The following is a 23,502-nucleotide window of genomic DNA, read 5'->3' as shown; positions in this document are numbered from 1 at the left end:
AAGTGGGAAACATCAAAACATTTCGCGCAGCTGTGGGAATTATCTTTTGAATCAACAAACAGACGAAATTTAAAAGATACCGTTCTGAAATTAGGTCAGAGTCTTTTATGGTTTTCCGCGACCGCGAGAAGGAATTGTATAAATTTTATTGAGTTACAGCCACAGTGACAGCGACGTTAGATGTCATGTATACTCTATTGGTGTTTATGGGTAAAACGGAGCCAAGAGCCTTACCCAGATGCAATCGCTTGAGAGTTAACGCAATTGCTTAAGAGTTAACGCAATCGCTTAAGAGTTAACGCAATCGCTTAAACGTTACGCTTGGCTGACCAAATTGAAGTTAAACAAAGCAAACGAATATGGGATTGGGGTTGATATAAGCGAATCACACGGCACAAGTACTTCTCTGGTGATGTTTGAGAAATAGGAGGGAGGCAGCTGGAAGAACACAAGAAGGAATCGCTGGATCAAAACCAGAACTAGCTTATAATGTATACTTCTAGCATCTTGCTATTCGCTAGCAATCAATCACACTCCTTCTGTAGCAGTTAAATTCACAGGATGTCATACGCTTCCAGATATTGCAAACTTCTTTGATATTTTGTCATCAAAGGAATAGTAAAGGTGCAATGAGATTTTATACTAGTTTCAAATAAATAAGTTTTGTTTCGTCGGACATTTATCCGACAGATCTAATACTATTATGCATAGGTTCTTTGTGTCATAAATAACATATTTAAATTCAAATTCAAAAATGTCTCTATTCAGTAGGTAACATAGTTACACTTTGAATCGCACTATTATGCATAGGTTCTTTGTGTCTTAAATAACATATTTAAATTCAAATTCAAAAATGTCTCTATTCAGTAGGTAACATAGTTACACGTTAATATAACGAACGACTCATCCGCCTAAAACTACTGTAGCAAATTATACATCATGGTTGTGACTTACTGACATTTACTATTTGCAAAAAACAATGTTGCTATATTCAGGGCGTTAGTGACAGCGTGCCTGTGCGTGCGTGTGTGTTGTGAGGAAACCCACACCTCCCGAGAAATGCATTTTCGGAGGTATGTGACCTTACCTGTATTGGGCTGGTTTTCGCTTCGCGGGTTGGAAGGTCCGACAGGCAGTCACTTCTGTAAAAAACCGGAACTGTTAAATCTAAGTTAGGTAAGCGGACCCTGTGAAAAACGGGATAATTCTAAGGAGATGATGATAATGATAGTGACACCCTGCCTAATACTGAAGGGGATATAATTCATTTTCCATCGCTCAATAATAACGCTATCGCCAGAGTAGGTGAGGTAAGTAAGGTAAATTTTTGACTTAACAATACCCATGCGGTATTACATTACAACAAACATTTGCTTTTACATTTAAGCATTACAAATAGCAAAAGCGCGAAAACAGTTGATTCGAAATGTTTCCACATTGCTCTCGGCTTATGCTTCACTGGACCAACACGTTTGGCGCAAACAGAACGACGACGTTCTATTTTTAATTTTAGTTTTTTTTTTGCGCTTGCGTAGTTGCCCGGTTCGGTAGGTACAAAGATTAAAGAATATTTTATAACGAAGTTTTCGAGCATAAATGTATTTATATTATTAACACCATTAGCTAGGTGTCATTGAAACTTAAATTTTGTTGGTTTTTTTAAGCCACATTTTGACCAGCTGAAAGTATTTTTTTCGTTACACTCCGAGTATGATTAATATAAACGGTCCACGTACTATATGTCCCACTTAATGCATGAAATGAAAGTCAAAATCTTTATGTCAAATAAAATTGGGACAACAAAAATTTGGCTATAAAAGATAAAAGGGATCCCCCTCTCAAAATCGTGGAGGCCCCTCAACATGAGCCAATCAACCGAAATAAGTCTACAATCGAGTCATAAAAATCCTCTTAGTTTAAGAAACGAGAAATTCTACAAAAATACCTCCATTCATTTGTACGTACAAGTTTCAGCACTATATAATAAAGTTTCTAACCGTAATGCTCGGAATCCTATGGGAATGGGACAAGCGCGATCTTTGTGTTGACCTTTTTTATTTATATTTGATAAAATTGTTTCTACTCAAACCTACTCGTATGAAGTATGGAGTTCAAAGCTTTCACATTTTGAATAGTGGATGGAAGTATTTTGAAATTTTTAGAGACATAAAATTATTGGATGTCATAACGGCCTCCGTGGTCCAGTGGTTGAGCGTTGGACTCACGACGGAGGCCCCAGGTTTGAACCCCGATGGGGTCATATCACAAAAATCACTTTTTCGTCCCTAGTTTGGTTAGGACATTACAGGCTGATCACCTGATTGTCCTCACCTGAAAATGTAAGATAATCCGTGCTTCGGAAGGCACGTTAAGCAGTTGGTTCCGGTTACTACTTACTGATGTAAGTAGTCCTTATATGAGCCATGTCAGGGGCCTTTTGCGGCTCAATAATGACCCTGGTACCAGGGTTGAAGAGGTTGGTAATTCACCTCACAACCCACACGATAGAAGAAGAAGATTGGAGGACATTGTCTTGATGGAAATGTAACTTTGACAGTTAAAATGCTTCTAGATTCAGTCCTTACGTATTTTTTTTAATGTCTAACGTATAGGTAAGATTCACTTACGTAGTTTAGGCATTACATTTTTATGTTTTTTTTTGTATACATTTTAATGTAAAAAAAAAACAAGTATGAAGCAAATTTTACAACGTTATTCCATAATGGATTGTTGAAGAATTATGCAAACCTCCATCAATATTAAACAACAATACTTAAATCCGTAACCCGGGATTGAAGTTTTTAAATCAAGCTTTCGCAGATTTATAACAGAGAGATTACGCCTAAGTCACATTGTATTGATGTAGCAGGTTTACTACGATTGGCGTAGCACAAGCGTAGAAGCAGCTACGCAGTCCGACGATATGGGATTATTATTAGTCACATAACACTGAATATCCTAAGTTTAACTTATGAAATAGCAAATGTGTAGTTTTCTTAGCTAGAGTAAATAGGCTTGTGGTGGATAAGTGTGGCCGACCTGCGGCGGCATAGTCGCTTACTTAGATGACATTGTCGCCAAAAGCAAACCTATTGTAAATAAAATAAAGTCTTTAGTGTTGAAGATAGTAGGTACTCCAAATTCCAATTATAGAGGACAACGAACTTTCCTCTATACCTATTTTGTACAGAATTCTCTCACACCTTGAAACATCTAATCATCCTTTAGAGGGTCTCAACGTCTCTTGCAGGGAATTAATTGTTTAATTCATTTGCGAGCACATTCTCTTATCCCGAATCATTTATTACACGGTTAGGTTTGCACCTAAAGGTTTTATAACCTTCTCTTTAAGGAGGAAAATGTCTTATAATATTATGACTGTAATTTTAATATATAATAACAAAATATAAGCTCTGTGTATTTACATGCATAGGTATGCTAGTCAATGGTACATCAAATATACGTGTACCATCTTTATATGTATTTATTACTAAAAATTCGTAAAAACATGTATCATTTTACACAATAAAACCGAAAAAATAAGTCATGTTAAACCACTTGATACAAATTCGTTATAATTTATCGTTTGTGTCAATTGATATAAGTTACGTTTCTTTACTTTTTAAAGAAAATAAATAGAATTTTGCCTTTCTACAACTTTATAAAATAGACTTTCTTCCAAAACATTTTGTTTTTTGTAGAATAAGACTGTAAAATTATTAATTGAAATATGATATATCAACGATGACTTTTGTATAGTTATGTGTGTAAAAAGGTATAACTAGACTTGTATCAATTTACACAGTATAAAAGTTGGTGTCAACTGATACATGTACTTAATTAATTTTGATCCTCTACCATTTCTGTTTAGGTTCTAAATATAACTAAATATTAGAAAAGAAACCTTCCATCATCACCTATCAACACATCTAACTTCTGTTCCATTATTCCTTATAAGTCGCGAGCTAGAAGATTTTTAACTTTAAACTCGATTTTCTCAAAACTTGAATTTTGGACTTGTATTACTTTTCACCGACGGTACAGAATCGCAAAATGACTGAGCTTTCTCATAGATCAACGCGATAGGTGGTAAGCCATATCATAATTAAAACACATAATAACGGGTTCTTACCGCGTTTAAATGGAGATATCCATAAGCCAAGGGGGTAAGCCATATCGCCATCTATAATGGTCAAGCCAACTATGTTAGTGAAAAATAAATAAATAGAAATAAGTTACTTATTGGTGCTAATTCCTGCACACGCCATCTAATTTTATTTCAAGTCTAACCTGTCATTTTCTTATTCCCCGAAAAGGAAAGGGACGGGTAATCGACAGGCATAAATTTAAAAAACATACGTCAATTTTAAGCAGAAATCTAAAACAACCGTCTAAACATTTTACATCGGCCAATAACCCTACAGAATTAAGTTGACAGGACACGTCAAACGGTTTGCATACCAGCGACATACCTTTTTGACTCGACTGTGTTATTCATATATTTACTCATTATTCCTAAAATTTACGACTGTCAATCATCCGTCTCTTTCCTTTTCGGCGAATAAGAACATGACAGGTATAACTTAAAGTAAAATTAGGAGGTGTCTGCAGGAATTGGGGCCATTGTCACGGTACAGTATCTGAGAAGCAAGCCTGACAAACAGAACCACAGTGAATGTTCATCATAATACGTGTTCAATTGCTCATATTTCTGGGCCTGGCCATGTCGTAAAAACCGACAGAAGAATTGTGTCATTTTATTATAAATGCACCACTACCGTAACTGATCAGCCTTTCACCATCAGATCCCATTAGTGATACGCCAGGTTCATCTATCAGTACACGGATCATCTTAAATGATGATAGATATTGTCCATCGTAGGACTTCGTATCAGAAGTGGCTGCAAGTTGTCTTCTGATTACTTGTGGCTCTGGCCATCCCGTCAGAAATTACTAGCATGAGTATATGTATGTATATATAATGATTATAACTGCTGTGTGGAAGCACCTTAAAGGAGAATTGTACGATCGAACTTGGAAACTAACTCCCGAAATCCCATCAGAGCAAATTATGAAACTTTGCAAATGGAATAACTCAAAATGAGACGGCCGATCCAATAACTGATGTTAGTCAATTTATAACGCTAAGGCGGAAGTTAATTGCGAACCGGAAATACTTTTCCACATCTCAGAAGGTTGCCTGGAAGACGATTAATTGTTTAAGTCCCCCTCGAGGGTTGCCGGCTGAGCTTTCAAATGCCCGTCTCTTAAGAGCTGGGGTGCTAGTGATGTACCATGATATATGTTTTGGATAACTCGTAAATAAGTTCGCTAAAAGATTAATGAAGTCATAAAAAATAGGTTTTTATTTTATCGTGTCTTATTGAAAGTTCAAATCGGGTAGCATGAACTACTTAGCCGGATATAAAATCAAGCTTTCATTATCATCACTAATTTAAGAGCCACGCTCTTGTCGGTGAAGCATTATCCATGCTACTTTTAGGGAAATATATGTATTTATACAAACACATTAAATACACACATTACACACATTGCAATATTATTTATACTAAAAAACATCCAAAGAGACTGAGATCAGCGTTTGATACAAATTGATACGGGATGGAGAGTTATCGGTCTAAAATTTTATCATTCCTTATTCTATGCAATGCAATATCCAACTAGCCAAATCAGTTAACTTTTTATTAAACGTCAAAACACGAAGATACTATGAAATTTGTATGAAATAGCAACCTGTGACGTTATGAAAAACGTGACAAAATATCGCACATATTAATACATGTAAAAATAAGTTAATTACAAAAAAGAAAACGGATTTAGTCACCTTTGGATCTGTCTTTATTTAGTAATCGGAATTTCATAATTTATCTTTGACCCAGGAAACTACTCAATTGCCGAAATAAAAATAATATAAAAGGTAAGTGGTTTGGAAAGTCAGACAGGCAGTCGCTTATGTAAAAAACTGAACTTGGCAAATCCTAAGGTTTTGGTAAGCCAACGTTGTGAAAAACGTAATAACTCTAAGGAGATAAATGCCATCGCCCTAGTATTTCATCCTTCTAGAAAGATATACTGAGTTCACAGTTTATTGACGATAAGGATGGGTATAACAAAACATAATGGTGACAATTTAGTAAAAATCACATTCAGTTTCGGATATTCTATCCCAATCACTCACTTTGGTCCTTGAGAGAATTGTAATTGTGAGGCGCGGCCAACAACTCAGGTCGATTTTCGAAAGGAGAACTTTTCTTAATACAACACCATTTAACGAGATTTTGTGTCACTTTCAAATACTATAATTTCTTTTATTTTATATATATTATACAGCGAGATATATGAAATAAGTCACTAGCTGGAACTGGCTGGATTCTTTTTCTATGGGTGCAGTGTCGAAAATATCAGCGTTTCGTTTAACGTAATTTAAAAAAGGTAAAAAAAAAATTCTCCCACACTTACCCTTTGACTTATTAATTTATCTTAAGTGCAGTTTTCACTGACATAGTTAGTTCGACTTTTATAGACGGCGATACGGCTCACCACCGATCACGTTGGTCTAATAGAAAGCTCGGCGAATCGTGGGATACATAGTTCATATTGTGAGAGATGTACCTCTGACTACCCCAAGATTATAATATTTTATATACATTCCAAAGTGCTGTCAAACACACATGCATACTCTTCTAAAACTGTTCGAGTTGAGGATGTGTATTCACTTTGGATTCTAGCCATAGAGGCGGCAGAACTCTTCAGAACCCCGATACCGACCCCGCCGGCGTGGTCGAGGTTTCCCTCATTCAGCGCTTGTCGCTATCGACCCGCTAGGGTCGATTAATCCTTTCAAATATTCTTCCTCTCAGACGACGCCCCGAGCCGAGGTTCGCGCCCAACTGGGCACCCTCAGGCCTGTTGTCTTAAACGTTGTACCGGGTGAGAGCCTTCAGCGCTCCCCATTAGTCCAGCCAAGTAGTTGATGCCGTTTGCGGCAAATCTGCAATAAGACACGTAAAAAAAAATATTCATTTTGACGGTGTTGATTTCCGCTAGGTTCAGTGTTATTGAGCAAATCTATGCTCGCCCAAAAATAGAATCAACATCTTGCTTGATTATATTTGTATTATAGTTTTCCGTCTAAAGCTTGGTTTTTGTTAATGGAGATTATGTAAGCAACACCAACGGGCATTATGATTTCTCCCGTGTATGTCCGCATGGTGACGTCAGTTTTGTAGATCTTCCGCACCGACTGCAATGTCTTGAAGTCTTGAAATTACATTGATGACAGCGTTGCTCCTGTGTCCAGTTCCATTTGTGTGTTTTTGCTATCAACGGATACGTTAACCATGAATTTATCCATGTGGTTGGATCGTATGATGTTGGTATTCCTGGGGATATCGTCAATTATGGTGTTTTTGACGTTCAATTATGGTGTGTGAGACGAATTCACGTCTCTTCTTGCGTTGAAACATCTTCCGAATCAATTGGGTGGTTAGCTCTAATATTATTTTCTAGTAGCTTGTAGCCTTCTCTGTCAAACAAGCTTAACTGTATCTCACCTTGCTTATAACCTTGCTACAACCAATTCCACGTACCAAATCGTCTATTTCCGTCTATCCAACATTCCCCTATCGCCAAATATATCTCGCTTCCAAACAAATGTTACCATTGCCCTGTGGATATTTTTATTGGCTGCGATCATGCTACTGTCTGGCCGTTATAAAAAGCAATTTACGTGCATCATTCTAGAGTTTTCTAGAAGGAACAAACAAAAAGGCAATTTCAGTTTCAGAAGTCACTTATCATCGCGTGTTGTAACAAAACCTCAATTTATTATTGAAGCCAGTAATTTTGGACACGAACCTTATATTTGTGGAGATTGTATGCGGTGAATTGCATATTTGTAGGGGATTTTAAGATTGATTGTTTTTGGTACCTACTTACGAAACACGTCAAAAAAATATGTTCCATGCAATTTATTGTCCCCATTATGCCGTAGATTTAAAAAAAAGTCTTACTAAAAACTTATGTCTTGACTTAATAGAGTAGATAGATAACTTTGTCAAAGATAAATTATAAAATGTTAATAGAAATAGAAGCTAGCTTTGAGGATCAAAAATCAATCTCATTTTTATTTTGACTTATTTACTAATTTCAAATAATAGTAACATAATGATGGGGCAACATTCGGCCCTGTTCCTTGATGACGTCACTATTTTCTATTCTCACACATACACCAGTGTGCGTTACCCCAACAAGAAAGTATCTCCTAGAGTTATATGAGTAGAACGTATAGTTGGTGCCTTATCTGCTGTAAATGTGCCCCCACATAAAAAATGTGTGCCCCCTGTCGTTTCGAAAAAAAATCGAAAAAACGATTCTTGCTGGGGTAACGTTTTTCTAGCAGGAAAATTCTAAACGAATGATCGGAGAGAGAAAAACTGTGCATGGCCAGATAGCTTATATGTGTGCCAAAATGTGCCCCCAAAAATAAAATCTGTGCCCCTTCAGATTTTCGAGATATTGCATTTCCTGCTGGAGTAACGTTTTGATGAATAGTATATCTCTAAAACCATTGCATGTGCCCCTGTAGAATAAACATACGCGAGTAGCTCTTAATGTGTGCCCCTTTGTGCCCCAATTAGATTTTAGAAAATATTTATAGTTTTCAAGTTATCGCGGTTTTATGAAAACCCGAAAAAACATCGCAGCGCCTAAATGAGACAAGGCATAACTTCGCTGAAAACTGTATTCGGTCTTTCTTGACGCTAATAATAACCATACAAAGTTTCAAAAATGTTCATGCATGCGTTTTTGAATAATCTTGCTAAAAGTAAAAACGATGGTGTCATAACTTTGACGGCAAAATACAAGGAACTGGCACAATCCCAGATGTGTAGGTGTAAACCAAAATCTTGTGCCTTTAGTCAAAAATATATGGTGAAAATATTGAGCTTCAAATGTTACGCATTAAGTAAATATAAACAAAAAACCAAAATATGTAAACAACGGCTGGTTATCCGACCAAATCTGAATGACTACTAAAAAGCGACGGATTCATACTTAACGAGGACCTTCTTTATTGGACGTATTATACCTAAGCTGTTGTCCTTACAGTCGCGTTCAAAAGTTTTGAGGGCTAATTAAAAAATATATTAAATGCACCTTGTGACTATATAAATGAAACATAGTTTTAACTCTGCTTTACAATAAATGTGACTTACATTAGTATAAAAATACAGGTATGTCACAAAACAGTTTGGTCATGATTTTGAGCATGTTAGTCACATGTACATTTTATTTGAAAATGGCTCTTATAAATGTACTTAATCATGTGTAAGGTCATAGAAACAGCTATTAAAATATAATCCAATAACAACTTTATTTTATTAGTTATTACTTTTCTACTTCAGTGTACTCAGGCACAACACGTGTGAACCGGTTAGTGAGTAAAGTAAAGAAGGTCATCGATATGTATGAATCCGTCGCTTTTTAGTAGTCATTCAGTTTTGGTCGGATAACCAGCCGTTGTTTACATATTTTGGTTTTTTGTTTATATTTACTTAATGCGTAACATTTGAAGCTCAATATTTTCACCATATATTTTTGTCTAAAGGCACAAGATTTTGGTTTACACCTACACATCTGGGATTGTGCCAGTTCCTTGTATTTTGCCGTCAAAGTTATGACACCATCGTTTTTACTTTTAGCAAGATTATTCAAAAACGCATGCATGAACATTTTTGAAACTTTGTATGGTTATTATTAGCGTCAAGAAAGACCGAATACAGTTTTCAGCGAAGTTATGCCTTGTCTCATTTAGGCGCTGCGATGTTTTTTCGGGTTTTCATAAAACCGCGATAACTTGAAAACTATAAATATTTTCTAAAATCTAATTGGGGCACAAAGGGGCACACATTAAGAGCTACTCGCGTATGTTTATTCTACAGGGGCACATGCAATGGTTTTAGAGATATACTATTCATCAAAACGTTACTCCAGCAGGAAATGCAATATCTCGAAAATCTGAAGGGGCACAGATTTTATTTTTGGGGGCACATTTTGGCACACATATAAGCTATCTGGCCATGCACAGTTTTTCTCTCTCCGATCATTCGTTTAGAATTTTCCTGCTAGAAAAACGTTACCCCAGCAAGAATCGTTTTTTCGATTTTTTTTCGAAACGACAGGGGGCACACATTTTTTATGTGGGGGCACATTTACAGCAGATAAGGCACCAACTATACGTTCTACTCATATAACTCTAGGAGATACTTTCTTGTTGGGGTAACGCACACCATACACCATATAAATAAAACGATTCGAAAAGAGTATCTAATTCGACTAGGTTGTCAGCAATGGATCGATTCTGAATGTAAACATAGCGATATATCTTTTTCTACCTATATAATCACCTACCCACATTTTTATGCCGCGTATTCGCGGTCAGTTCGCCGGTCATCGTGACTTTTTCTTTTCCAAATTTCTTTCCCCACAAAGGCCAGTCTTATTATAGAACATCGGGTGATGTATCATCCCACAGTTTTTATAAGGCAAACGTATGTATGACTACGTAGATTGGTTTGTGGTTGTCGTGGGTAAATTTCTTGTAAAGTCTGTATTTATTAAGATCAAAGAGAAAGCGAACGTCGCTTCTTATAAGAAAGTGAGAGAAGTGGCCTTTGATAGACAAGAATGGAGAATGCTACACCGACAAGAGCGTGGCTCTTAAATAAATGATTTTGTATTTATTTAATGCTATAAGTACATATACTCCGTACTTCAGAAGGCAAGTTAAGTCGTTGGTTGCGGTTACATACTTACTGATGTGAGTATGTGGTTGTTACATGAGTCATGTCAGGGGCCTTTGGCGGCTTAATAATAACCTTGACATCAGTGTTATATTGGCATTATACGGAATTAAGTTGACAGCACACGTCACACATATTGCATATGAGCGAGATACCTATTTTATTCGCCCGGCTCATTCTTACATTTTGAACTTAACAGTTGTCAATCATCCGTCCCTTTCCTTTTCGGCAAATAAGAAAATGACGGGTATAACTTATAATAAAATTAGGAGGTATCTGCAGGAATCGGGGCCAGTTTCACCTGAAGGCCCCATGGGCCTAATCTCCACCGCTAAGGGCACCTATATACAGTGAATCAGTGACACCGTACCGAAAACTAAGAAGGAGTATTCATACCATGATTCTGAGATGATATCGAGTGGCATTTCCTGGAGGAAAATTATATTTTTATTATTTTCGGTTCCATACCTTTTCTACGGAAAATTATACTTGATATTAACTCGTTATCATGAGTTGAATCATTCCCCTCAGTATTCGGTAAGGTATCTCTAACATTCTCGTATGACGTAATATAAGTTGGGTAAGGAAAATTAAGGAGCGACTGAAAAACAGCATCTCTTTCTCCGGAAATGGACACAATGCTGATGTCATGACCTTTTTACTGTTGTACCACATTATGTGCCGAGTAAATCTCAAGGTTCATCATATCCATCTTTGGACTTCGTATCAACAGTGGCTGCAAGTTGTCTTTGATTACTTGTGGCTCTGCCCACCCCATTAGGGATTAAGGGCGTGAGTTTATGTATGTATGTATGTATGTAAATCTACTTATTTTGTAATTCTGTTTCTATATTAACATACCTCCGTGGTCTAGTGGTTAGAGCGTTAGGCTCACGATCTGGAGGTCCGGGTTCGATTCCCGATGGGGACATTATCGAAATCACTTTGTGAGACTGTCCTTTGTTTGGTAAGGACTTTTCAGGCTTGAATCATCTGATTGTCCGAAAAAGTAAGATGATTCCGTGCTTCGGAGGGCACGTTAAGCCGTTGGTCCCGGCTATTAGCCGTAAAAACAACTCCACCAACCCGCATTGAAGCAGCGTGGTGGAGTATGCTCCATACCCCCTCCGGTTGATTGAGGGGAGGCCTGTGCCCAGCAGTGGGACGTATATAGGTAGTTTATGTATTAACATACATAAATACATAAACTGACGCCTGTTTCCAACCTGACACACTTCTTATGCTTCCTCCAAATTCATCAATCGTTTCATACACGCACGCCGGTTCAGAGTAGATCGTACTGAACCTTTTCTAAGTATATCTCCAATTTGGTCAATGTACGTTCTTCTAAGTCTTCTTCTGCCAACCCTACCACTTACCTTCGCTTTATATACTGCTTTCGTAATCGTATTATCCTTCATTTCGCTCTACAACTCAACATTCCCTTCTCAATCTTAGTCACTATAACCTAGAGTTATTTGTTATTTTCGATTTATAATGTGTCACAAGTTAAACAATAAATATTTTCTCTCTCTCTCTCTCTCTCTCTCTCTAAGTCGTAAATGTGTCTGCAAATGACTGTATAATACGGTTCTATTCTGATTCTCGCAAAGAAGCGAAGGGTAGGAAAATCCAATAACGGCATTGTAGGAATAGAGCCATTTTTCCATGGCTGATAGCGATGGACGTAGCCAGGCAATAAACTGTATTCCGAGGAATTGTTGTAAAATGCCCCTGACAGCTTCATTACGGCTTTTCTATGCTGTTCATAGCCTCCTCACTGTCGGCGATAACAATAAAAGAAATAACATACACGCCTGCATCCGCGTCGAAAGGATGGACACAGAATGTTTGGTATGTAAACCCATTCCTCGTCACCTAGGTTTGAGTCGCATTTAACAGGGGTTGAGCCTATTGCCATTAACCGGGTACAAATCTTGGAAACCAAGAGATATCAATAATCTATGATCCAAGAATTAATCCAAACTTTTTAAGTCGAACGGCTTCCGTGGTCCAGTCGTTAAGCGTTGCGCTCACGATCCGGAGGCCCCGGGTTTTGTGACACTTTGTGATCCCTAGTTTGGTTAGGATATTACAAGCTGATCACCTGATTGTCTGAGAGTAAGATGATCCGTGCTTCGGAACGCACGTTAAGCCGTTGGTCCCGGTTACTACTTACTGATATAAGTGGGTATTCGTTACATTGGCCATGTCAGGGGCCTTTGGCGGCTCAATAGTAACCCTGAGGGTGAAGTCAAATTCAGTGGATTTGAACCCTGGGGCTAGAATCCGTGACACTACGCATAGGTCACGCGTTTTCACAGCAATATCGCAGGTAAAAGAGAAATAGGCACACACTTTGCGCTTTACAGTTTCATGTTGATTTTCGTGTCGTTTGATACATAAACACATTCTATGGAATTGGACGCGCCAATGTAATGAAAGGATTTGCAAGTCAGCCTAAAATGTTTTTGTAGATTTAAATTTTTTAGTTACCTACCCAGAAACATTGAAAACAAGTGGTTTCCGACCTAAAATCTGTTCACTATTTTCAGTCTGTTAACAGAACATAGCAATATGTATCTTCGAAACGTGTAACGGGAATATACCCACTCCTTGTCTATTATGTTTCGTGTTTTCTCCAAGTCATGTTATGTAATTGTGATTTTTTTTTATTTTACACCACTCCTCCGTGCTTAGAAAAACTCAGAGAAAATTAAATTGAAAAAGTCCAACTCGGAGTTTGTCACTCAAAACTGTTGAAGTCCCATCCGAGTCAGATATTTTCGAATTAATTTGAGTGCATGTGTGCAAGTTCGTGTGTGTGCGTGTGCGTGTGCGTGTGCGTGTGCGTGTGCGTGTGCGTGTGTGTGTGTGTGTTGGAGTAACTCTGTTTCTATCCCCACTATGTCTCACTCGCTTGCAGTTACACCATTCCCTGAGGTTAAGCATCTTAGTTGAAAATATATTTTTCTGACGCCAGACTTGTTTACACATTCATCTTGTTTGGTATGCACCAGTCGGGATTCTGCTTTTTTCCTTTAACTGGTCTGATGACCAAATCGTATTTTCTAGATTGGACTTCTGTGTAAATATTTATAAAGCTTTGTATTTATAAAAATGTGGATGAGTTCTTTGCACAACTTTGCATAGAATACATTGCTACTATGTCAACCCTTATGGGACAATACACGCGACTAACTATTACTCTATTACTATAAATGTTACGTAATATAATTAAATAGACATTCACATTTTTTTTCATATGAGTATAATATAGATATTTTTCTGTCCTATAGGATAAATCTTGATCTAGTGTAAACTATCACAACAAAAACAACGACAAAACAACAACGAATCAACGAAAAACAAAGTCATTGTAAATAACCCTTTATATTTTATTTTATAAATGTATTTTAAAGGAGAATGGGCGAATCTGGTCCAAGAACCTCCACTGATGAGACTTATATGTAATGAAAGCTTATGCTTTCTCTATGAATCTGGCAAAGTTCTATCAGATTCTGTCCCGGGGTTCTTTTTTTACGGCCATGTTTGTCCTGGCTAAAAATGTGATAAAATACAGTGGGAGCTAAAATCGGCTCAAGATTTGTTGCTGGATAACTAAGTCTACATAAATAATTATGTATCATATTGTATATCATTTTAAAGAGGATCTTTTCCAGAATCCGAAACATAAAAAAAAACAAAAAATCTTTTTGTAAGCGAATTATAGTCAATTTATATCTGCAGCGCCATTGTTTCTCGGTAGCTAAGTTCAAGTTTCATGCCTTTTACCCATTCCAAAAGTATCTTACCGATTTTTTTTATATTGCTTCCGGAATTTGATCTGAGTGATAATAACAAGAAAAATAAATAAACACCTCTCCGATAGAGACCGGCTAAGCTATTGCCTATTGCAAGAAATCGTCATCATTAGCAAGTCATTACGGTATTGCATATTATAAGCTTATCAGCAACTTGGAACTTGGTCCAAGAACCTCCACTGGTGAGACTTGCATGTAATGATAGCTTATACTTGTCCTATGATTCTGGCAAAGTTCTATCAAACTCTGTCCTAGGGTTTTTTTACGGCCATGTTTGTCCTGAGTGTACAGTAGTGGACTGCAAAATCACCTCAGGATTTGTTGTCGAAAAACTATTTAACTAAGCCTATATACATAATTATATATCATAATATATATCAATTCTAAAGGGGAAGGTTATCAGAATCAGAAACACAAATAAAAAAAATGCATTATGTAAACGACTTTTAGCCAACTCACGTCCGTAGCGCCATTTTTCTCAGCAGCGACGTACGAGTTTCGCGCCTTCCAACCTTTCCAAAGAAGCCCAATCATTTTTTCCTTCTTCTGATATTGCATTCTTAACCTGACAAGTGACAACAAAGAAAAAAAAAAAATAGATACCATTCCGATAGAGGCCGCGTAAGCTATGGACCTATTGCAAGATAACGTACTCAAAGGCTAGTCACTATAATCCAACAGACGTAACATGATTAGAATGCGGCGGGACGGAAATGTAGTACATCGCCTTATGCGAAAGAGACGAAATATGTGTCTCTTTAACACTAACAGCAATACAACTATACAGCTTAGTACGAGAGAAACAAGAAATAAGTCATTCTAATCAAGATGCAATACAATGACTCTATTGTATACAAAAGAAACACATTTATTAAACAAGTTCAGGCAATAACTGGTGCAAAAGGCGGCTTTATTGCCAAGGTAGCAATTACTACCAGGCAACCTTACGTTTACGATACGTTTGTTGTACCATTCGGCATTGTTTATAAGACAAGATATAAGCCTGGATTAATAAAACAAGATTGTGGTGAAAGAAAACATACTACATTTGCGTCCTCCCGCATTCTAATCATGTTACGTCTGTTGGATTATAATGACTAGCCTTTGAGTACGTTATCTTGCAATAGGTCCATAGCTTATGCGGCCTCTATCGGAATGGTATCTATTTTATTTCTTGTTGTTGTCACTTAGTCTTGTCAGGTTAAGAATGCAATACCAGAAGAAGGAAAAAATGATTGGGCTTCTTTGGAAAGGTTGGAAGGCGCGAAACTCGTACGTCGCTGCTGAGAAAAATGGCGCTACGGACGTGAGTTGGCTAAAAGTCGTTTACATACTTAATGCATTTTTTTATTTGTGTTTCAGATTCTGATAACCTTCCCCTTTAAAATTGATATATATTATGATATATAATTATGTATATAGGCTTAGTTAAATAGTTTTTCGACAACAAATCCTGAGGTGATTTTGCAGTCCACTACTGTACACTCAGGACAAACATGGCCGTAAAAAAACCCTAGGACAGAGTTTGATAGAACTTTGCCAGAATCATAGGACAAGTATAAGCTATCATTACATGCAAGTCTCACCAGTGGAGGTTCTTGGACCAAGTTCCAAGTTGCTGATAAGCTTATAATATGCAATACCGTAATGACTTGCTAATGATGACGATTTCTTGCAATAGGCAATAGCTTAGCCGGTCTCTATCGGAGAGGTGTTTATTTATTTTTCTTGTTATTATCACTCAGATCAAATTCCGGAAGCAATATAAAAAAAATCGGTAAGATACTTTTGGAAGGGGTAAAAGGCATGAAACTTGAACTTAGCTACCGAGAAACAATGGCGCTGCAGATATAAATTGACTATAATTCGCTTACAAAAAGATTTTTTTTTGTTTTTTTTTTATGTTTCGGATTCTGGAAAAGATCCTCTTTAAAATGATATACAATATGATACATAATTATTTATGTAGACTTAGTTATCCAGCAACAAATCTTGAGTCGATTTTAGCTCCCACTGTATTTTATCACATTTTTAGCCAGGACAAACATGGTCGTAAAAAAAGAACCCCGGGACAGAATCTGATAGGACTTTGCCAGAATCATAGGGGAAGCATAAGCTTTCATTACATATAAGTCTCATCAGTGGAGGTTCTTGGACCAAGTTTCATACAAAAGTGCCCATTGTCATTTGACATTATACTTAGTCAATAGACAATGAACAGGTATGTCAGGATCGAAGCAAATGGAGTTCCGTTAGCTGATTTATCGTCCTTTGACGCATTATAACGACATAAATTAATTACTTACGACATAACATAACGTGAAAACATCCAATCGACTTCCAAAACCTAAATAATGTCAGCTATTCCGTTTACTATTATTTATACCCCAGAACGTAATTCAAATTCTGTCAAGTCCGAAAAACCCATTACCTCACGTATTATAGAAGCTACCTCCATCTTCCTGTGTTGCCAGTGTAGCTACCAAAATCTGCACTAGCTCCATAATAAATGTGGTGTCAGATAATTCTGATGCACGCGGGGAGAGCGTGCCTCCGCAAAATGAAGGCAACATTAGCTGCTTATAACGAGCCCCCTCGTATCCAAAACCCGATGGTTCATTTTGTCACTACAGTCGCTCTTACTATGGTAATAAGGATACGTGTCGTTGAAGAAGTCATTGAAGGCGATAGCGTTTCCTTTACGGAGTAGATATGGCTGTGTCTACTGTTCATAGATACAAGGGAGATAAATATACCCTCAGCACCGCACTAAATTACACGAGAGCATGTCGCTTGTTATATCATTTATTATAATTAAAAAAATAAAGGCGACAAATTGTATTTCGACATCTGTGCAGAGGAATAAGAAGTAGTTTTTAAATTTTGCTGATAAATATTTACTATCCCATCAAGCTTACATGCCGACATTGATAAGAAACTCATTTTTTTATATTCAAATACGGACCAAAAAAGTCAAGAAAACTTCCACAAACTTTTATTATCATTCCCTTGTATGCCTATTATAACTCAGAATGTTCTCATAAAAATTTTGGGTGAGAACTGAGTGAAAATCTGAAGTTGTCTCTCTGGAGGTTTTTGTCGCGATAACTTCTGAAAAGTTTGACAACCGTTGTTTACGGATATTTTTAAGGAATCCCTGTTTTAATGAGGTTTGTTTACATGATTTATTGACGTAGGGCGAGGCAAGTAAGGGTGGTAGATTGTTTTAAAATGTGTGCTTACAGATAAAATGTGACCTTATGTCATTCTTATACGTTTTATTCGATTACACTGACGCTTTTCTAATGGCTATTGCGCCTGATGATCATTCCAAGTTAGATAATAATGAACTGTACGGTTATAGGTTTATCAATACAAAGTTTTTGAGTGGAGATTGTATAAAGCAAATGATTAGGGATTAATTCATCATTGGCTAAGGCACCAAAAGTGACAGCGGATTGTCGTATTGATGGCTTGAGACCCACACCTTAAGTTTATTTATGTACGTACTTCATCAGCGATTAAAAAAAATACAGGAAAGAGTCGACCAAAATCGTATAATTCTACCAAAGTCACAATTCTCGGTTTCCCCATAAACACTTCCGTTCCGCTCATTCATTCACTTTTAGTACCTCTAATGTTACGTTTGGAAATTATACGAAATGGGGCTAACCATTGAGTTGGTATTGATTCCAGGTTTCGAGCGGAATTTAGACTATAACTGGAAAATTAAAGTAAGGTTGTGTGCCCAAAGGCCTAGCCTCCGACCCGTCTGACCTACTATATAATTAGAATTCACAAATCGCCTCTAGCTTAATTCAGCCGTCAAGTACAATTAATTGGAATACAAAAATGTATAGAATCATACTACTTAGCCCGGATAATGACAATAGGATCCCTATTACATATTATGTAATGTGTTACAATTTGTTGAATAAACATTTTCTCTCTCTCTCTCTCTCTCTCTCTCCCTCTCTGTCTCTTTCTCTCTCTATTACATGGAACTTAAACGTAGCTGCAAAGAATGGGTGTAATAAGCCAGTTCCCAACTAGTCAAATCAGTTACTTTTTACTTAACGTCAAAACACGAAATTACAGTGGATTTTGTATGGGAAAGCAACCTGTAATGTCAAAGGAAAACGTGACAGAATGTCGCATTTTTTATTACATTTTTCTTTATTAAAATTCATAAATAAGCATTCATAAAATTCATAATTTCTTTAATAAAGTTAAGTGGAAAAAAGAAACCCTTTCTTATCACTTTTAGATCTTTATTTAGTAATCAGAATTTCATAAATAATCTTCGACCTAGGAAGCTACCCATTACCAAACCACAGGGGATGTAAAAAAAGTTAGGTACTACGATAATAAGGGATAAGAGGGAAACCACTGCTCTACTTTTAGATGCTACACCGACAAGAGCGTAGCTCTTAAATAAGTGATGACTACAGTTAATTATATTTTAAGATATTATAGAAATTTCCGAACAACAGCACCTATTTTAAGCACATGAGCAATCTCGCTTTTTAAAATTTCCCAGACGGCAAAATAACAATTATTCAATGATATCCTATATTTGCAACTCGGGAGCAATAAAACTCGTCAGAAATTAATAGGAAATCCTCTGAGAGAAGCAAGCAAACATTACCTTGTTACAGGCCCTCAGTCGATGAGTGTCACTATGAATATACAGCACAACACTCCACAAGCTCGTTACAGACATTTCACAGTGAAATTGCACAATTTTCGTCAGTACACAATGAGTGCTTCTCAAAAATAACGAATTGAAGAGGCACAATTTCGGAACAGCATTTATATTGCTGAGTGTTGTAAAGATTTGGAGAAGTTAGTCGAGGGTGCACTGAATGGCCGCCGTCGTTAAAATACGACGAAGGAAAAAAGTATGGTGGAATCAGGAACTGTTATTGAAAAGGCGACTTAAGTAGGTACTCTCTTCTGGATTATATTAACTGTGTCGCGAGCGGTGGTATTATATATAAAGCGTACGTACTATTATAAAATCGAAAGTTATAGAAAAAAATGCTCCCACACAAAAGTGGTAACTTTGAGCACGGAACATTGCTAAACTTTGTAAGAGCTTTGGTCCAAATTCTGAGATGTGAGTACCTGGGTTGGGTTCATAGAACTAATGTATGTCATCATCACTAATTTAAGAGCCACGCTCTTATCGGTATAGCGTTCTCTATTATTGTCTCATCATCATCATTATCAGCCGTACGACGCCCACTGCTGGGCATAGGCCTCCCCCAAGGATCTCCACGATGATCGGTCCTGCGCTGCCCACCTTCACTAGATCGTCGGTCCACCTTGTAGCGGGCCTACCCACTGAGCGTCATCCGACACGTGGTCGCCATTCGAGAACCGTCCCAGCGGCCATCGGTTCTCTTCGCTATGTGTCCTGCCCTCCACCTGCCATTATTGTCTATCAAATAATTAATGTATGTCATCATACCAATTTTTTTAAATTATTTGGTCCGACTCGGTGCTGTGCAAGTATTATGCCTTCAGAGTATACGGTTTCTTCAGAATCAAGGAAACTATTTTTGCTCGCAATGTAAGAAAACTTGTTATACGTATAGTCACGTCAGGCGCATAGTATAGTCACCTTTGGCGGCTCAATAATAACCCTGACACTAGGGTTGATGAGGGTGGTCATCCACCTCACAACCCACACGATATAAGAAGAATAGCCCCATAAGTAACACTGCTGGGCACAGGTCTCCCCTCTATCAATTAGAGGCGCCGATGCGGATTTGCGGCGTTTGGGCGTAACACAATAATAATATTAATTAATCTTATTGGTTGTTACTTGTCGGCCGGCACTAGCGCCAGTATAAAAGTGCCCATAAGTTTCAATACTTTCCTTTAAAACAAGCAGCATACCAAACTGGAACTAAAAACCAATCAGACTCCGCTAATCCCTCAAAATTCGGTTCTTACTTTCAGTTCCCTGGCGAGTTGGTACAAAACCTCGCATTTTTCTGTTGGCAACACTGAGCAATAGTCCACACACGCCACAAAAACAGCAAAGGGAGTCATTAAGAAGTTTTTCCTAGCCCACTCGACAATGACGGATCGTCGAGCCAACTCCACTACTTTTTATTAATCCTACTAGATTAGAAACGAATGAAATGAAATTTAACTTTAAAATTCCTCGCTAGTGCTAAAGGAACGTGTGTTGAATGTGGTTGGAATTCAATGTTAGTGCTCTTTGGCTTTTAAGGAAATTATTTTTTTTTTTAATTTCAAATTCTTTATTCAGGCAACCAGGCCCATACAATTCGTTACATTTAATAAATTATAATTAAATAAATAAATTGCCTTAAAATTAACATACAATGGTTAGTAATTTCCTATACTTACTCTATGTTAGTTATTTATATGGGTCATATATACATTTCGGCGCGTGGGCCATACATGCGTGGATGACGTAGGGGCAGTCGAACCGGCTCGCGATCATGCTCAAGATGGAGTTGGAGCTGGCCCGGAGCCGGCGCACCAGAGACGTGCCGCGCTTGCGCATAATAGTGTAAAAGCCATCTACCCGAGCTTCCGCAAACATCCCTGACGCGCTACAGAACCGGGGCAGCCCCATCAACACCCTGAAAGCATTGTTATATTGTACACGAAATGAAGTGCGAGTGCAAGATTATGCACACACACACACCCATAGGCAGAGGTGTATTATTTGTACACCTACTCGCCAGCTATGTTTAAACCCCATGTAATAGAGGGCGTGCCTATTGCCATTAATTGATATCAATTATGTGGTAACGAGGAGCTCGGTGGCGCAGCGGTAAACGCGCTCGGTCTGCGATTGTTGAAGTTAAGCAACTTTCGCCAAGACCGGTCACAGGATGGGTGACCACAAAAAAAAAGTTTTCATCTCGAGCTCCTCCGTGCTTCGGAAGGCACGTTAAGCCGTTGGTCCCGGCTGCATTAGCAGTCGTTAATAACCACCAATCCGCACTGGGCCCGCGTGGTGGTTTAAGGCCCGATCTTCCTATCCATCCATAGGGAAGGCCCGTGCCCCAGCAGTGGGGACGTTAATGGCCTGGTGTGGAAACTACATGATATCAATTATCTGTGATCTAAACATAATTTTAAACTCTTTGAAGTCTAATTCAGTCTTTCAGAAGACGAAAACGATAACACTGAAATTCATTAAATTACGGATTAATAAAACTTTCAAATGAATTATTATTTCCATTACCAAGTACTTTATCCTTAACCAAGGTAGTCTCTATTCAAATTTATCCGTCCTTTTGTTATTAAAATACTGTGCAAAGTTTAGTCAGGATCCGTCTGCCGTCAACAGAGATACGTAGAACAATCACTTAGTTGTAGAGTGTTGCAGACAACAATGTCACTGGGTTCATTCAAGTCTAAAGACGGACCGACACCGGGAGCATTTGCTTGTAATGTAACAATATTAAAATATTAAGGATGGTATGCGATATCGAGGCAGACCACCAGGCGGCGGTCGGATGACATTTTGAGGTATGCCGAAAAGCAATGGATGAGACTTGCATAAGACCGGAAAGGATGGCGTGAAAGAGAGGAGGCATATACCCAGCAGTGGGTGGATACAGGCTGAGTAGATAGATAGATAGAAATATTAACTTTATGGTCTACAGTGAAAGAAAACTTCCGTACACCAATTGTAAAATACTTTATCTAATTCACTCTAATACTCTCGTTAAAACAATAATCTCCGTTGAACTCCCTTGTTGTAATTATTTTTTTCTCCATTGCGCCATTATGCCCTAATGACAACTGCTTAACGCTCCTGCGCGGTAAAAAGCCGCAAGATGGCGCCGTCCACGATTTTATTTTTAAAACGATCAGATTTACGCAATCTCTCACAATAGTCATTAGAGCGTATCGCTCATGACCTGAAAGTTTTGGGACCTTAGTCAAGTTGCAAATGATAAGTGTAAACGACAGTGATAGTTATATCAATCCCATACATTTTTATAACTGTTGATTATTATAATAATTTACAACTTGGTTAATGGGCCTAAGGGAGAATAATGCACGCTTTTGCTGAACTATGGGTGGGGTTGGAGTCCAGACGTGGGCAGAGTAGTGGGATGATTAGTAATCACGACGAAAATAACACCGACAGGAATATCCAGTTTATTAACAGCACTTTACAAAGAAATTATAATGATGCTTAGATATACAAAAAAGAAGAAGAAACAGTGAAGAATTAATGGTCACAATCCAAAATTAGAGGGTACGGCCAGAGCTAATCAGTATGATATATTTTGTTCTTATGAAGGTCAGGGATGCAATACGTCAGCGTAAAATGAAACAAAATACGGAATGAAATGAGAATTTCGAAATTTAAAATGATAGACGGTAAGAAAGAAAGGCCAGTATGCGCAGAGTTTGTACTCTGCTACACTAATTACTGTAACTCGGCATTACGATTCACTCTCACTATGATATTGCAAAAAGGAATACCTGTTGTTCAGTGCTTCAAATTGGAAAATGTGACATGTTAATTCCATACATTTATATATTGCTGTTGCTTTACGAAAACATTTGCAACTTGCCTAACACGCTTTGAAGCACTCACTGACGTAATGCTCGAATCTCCACTGTTATATTACAAGCGAATGCTTTTGGTATGTCGCCGCCTTAACCATTCTCCGGAAAATAGAACGCGACGTTTTGAGGAGTTTAATTATTTGGGTAAGTATATTTATGTTTAAAGTCAGTATAGTTTAAGTTTCAATTCATAAAGTCGTATTTAGTGGTTTAGAGCTGGCCGGGATATGGACGCGTGACCCTACTATGCAAGTCACGCGTTATTCAAGCAGAGG

The 23,502-nt window shown here is 37.7% G+C and overlaps 1 protein-coding gene across 7 annotated transcripts in view; it reads right to left on the bottom strand.

The window, feature by feature from the left end:
* LOC126382075 (neuroligin-4, Y-linked) overlaps positions 1 to 23,502 on the bottom strand; it is a 240,916-nt gene that overhangs the window by 151,060 nt on the left and 66,354 nt on the right. For 5 of the 7 annotated variants that reach the window (XM_050031791.1, XM_050031798.1, XM_050031793.1 and 2 more), the window contains one exon: positions 1,088 to 1,142. The exons of the other annotated variants lie outside the window; for them this stretch is intronic. The gene's annotated coding sequence lies outside the window, so the exon portion shown is untranslated. The remainder of the gene's footprint in view (positions 1 to 1,087; positions 1,143 to 23,502) is intronic. 7 annotated transcript variants of the gene reach the window in all.

The sequence above is a fragment of the Pectinophora gossypiella genome, chromosome 3 (assembly GCF_024362695.1).
Source record: "Pectinophora gossypiella chromosome 3, ilPecGoss1.1, whole genome shotgun sequence".
Taxonomy (NCBI): domain Eukaryota; kingdom Metazoa; phylum Arthropoda; class Insecta; order Lepidoptera; family Gelechiidae; genus Pectinophora; species Pectinophora gossypiella.
The sequence above is the reverse complement of the archived record's forward strand: the minus strand, read 5'-3'. Positions and strand labels throughout refer to the sequence as shown.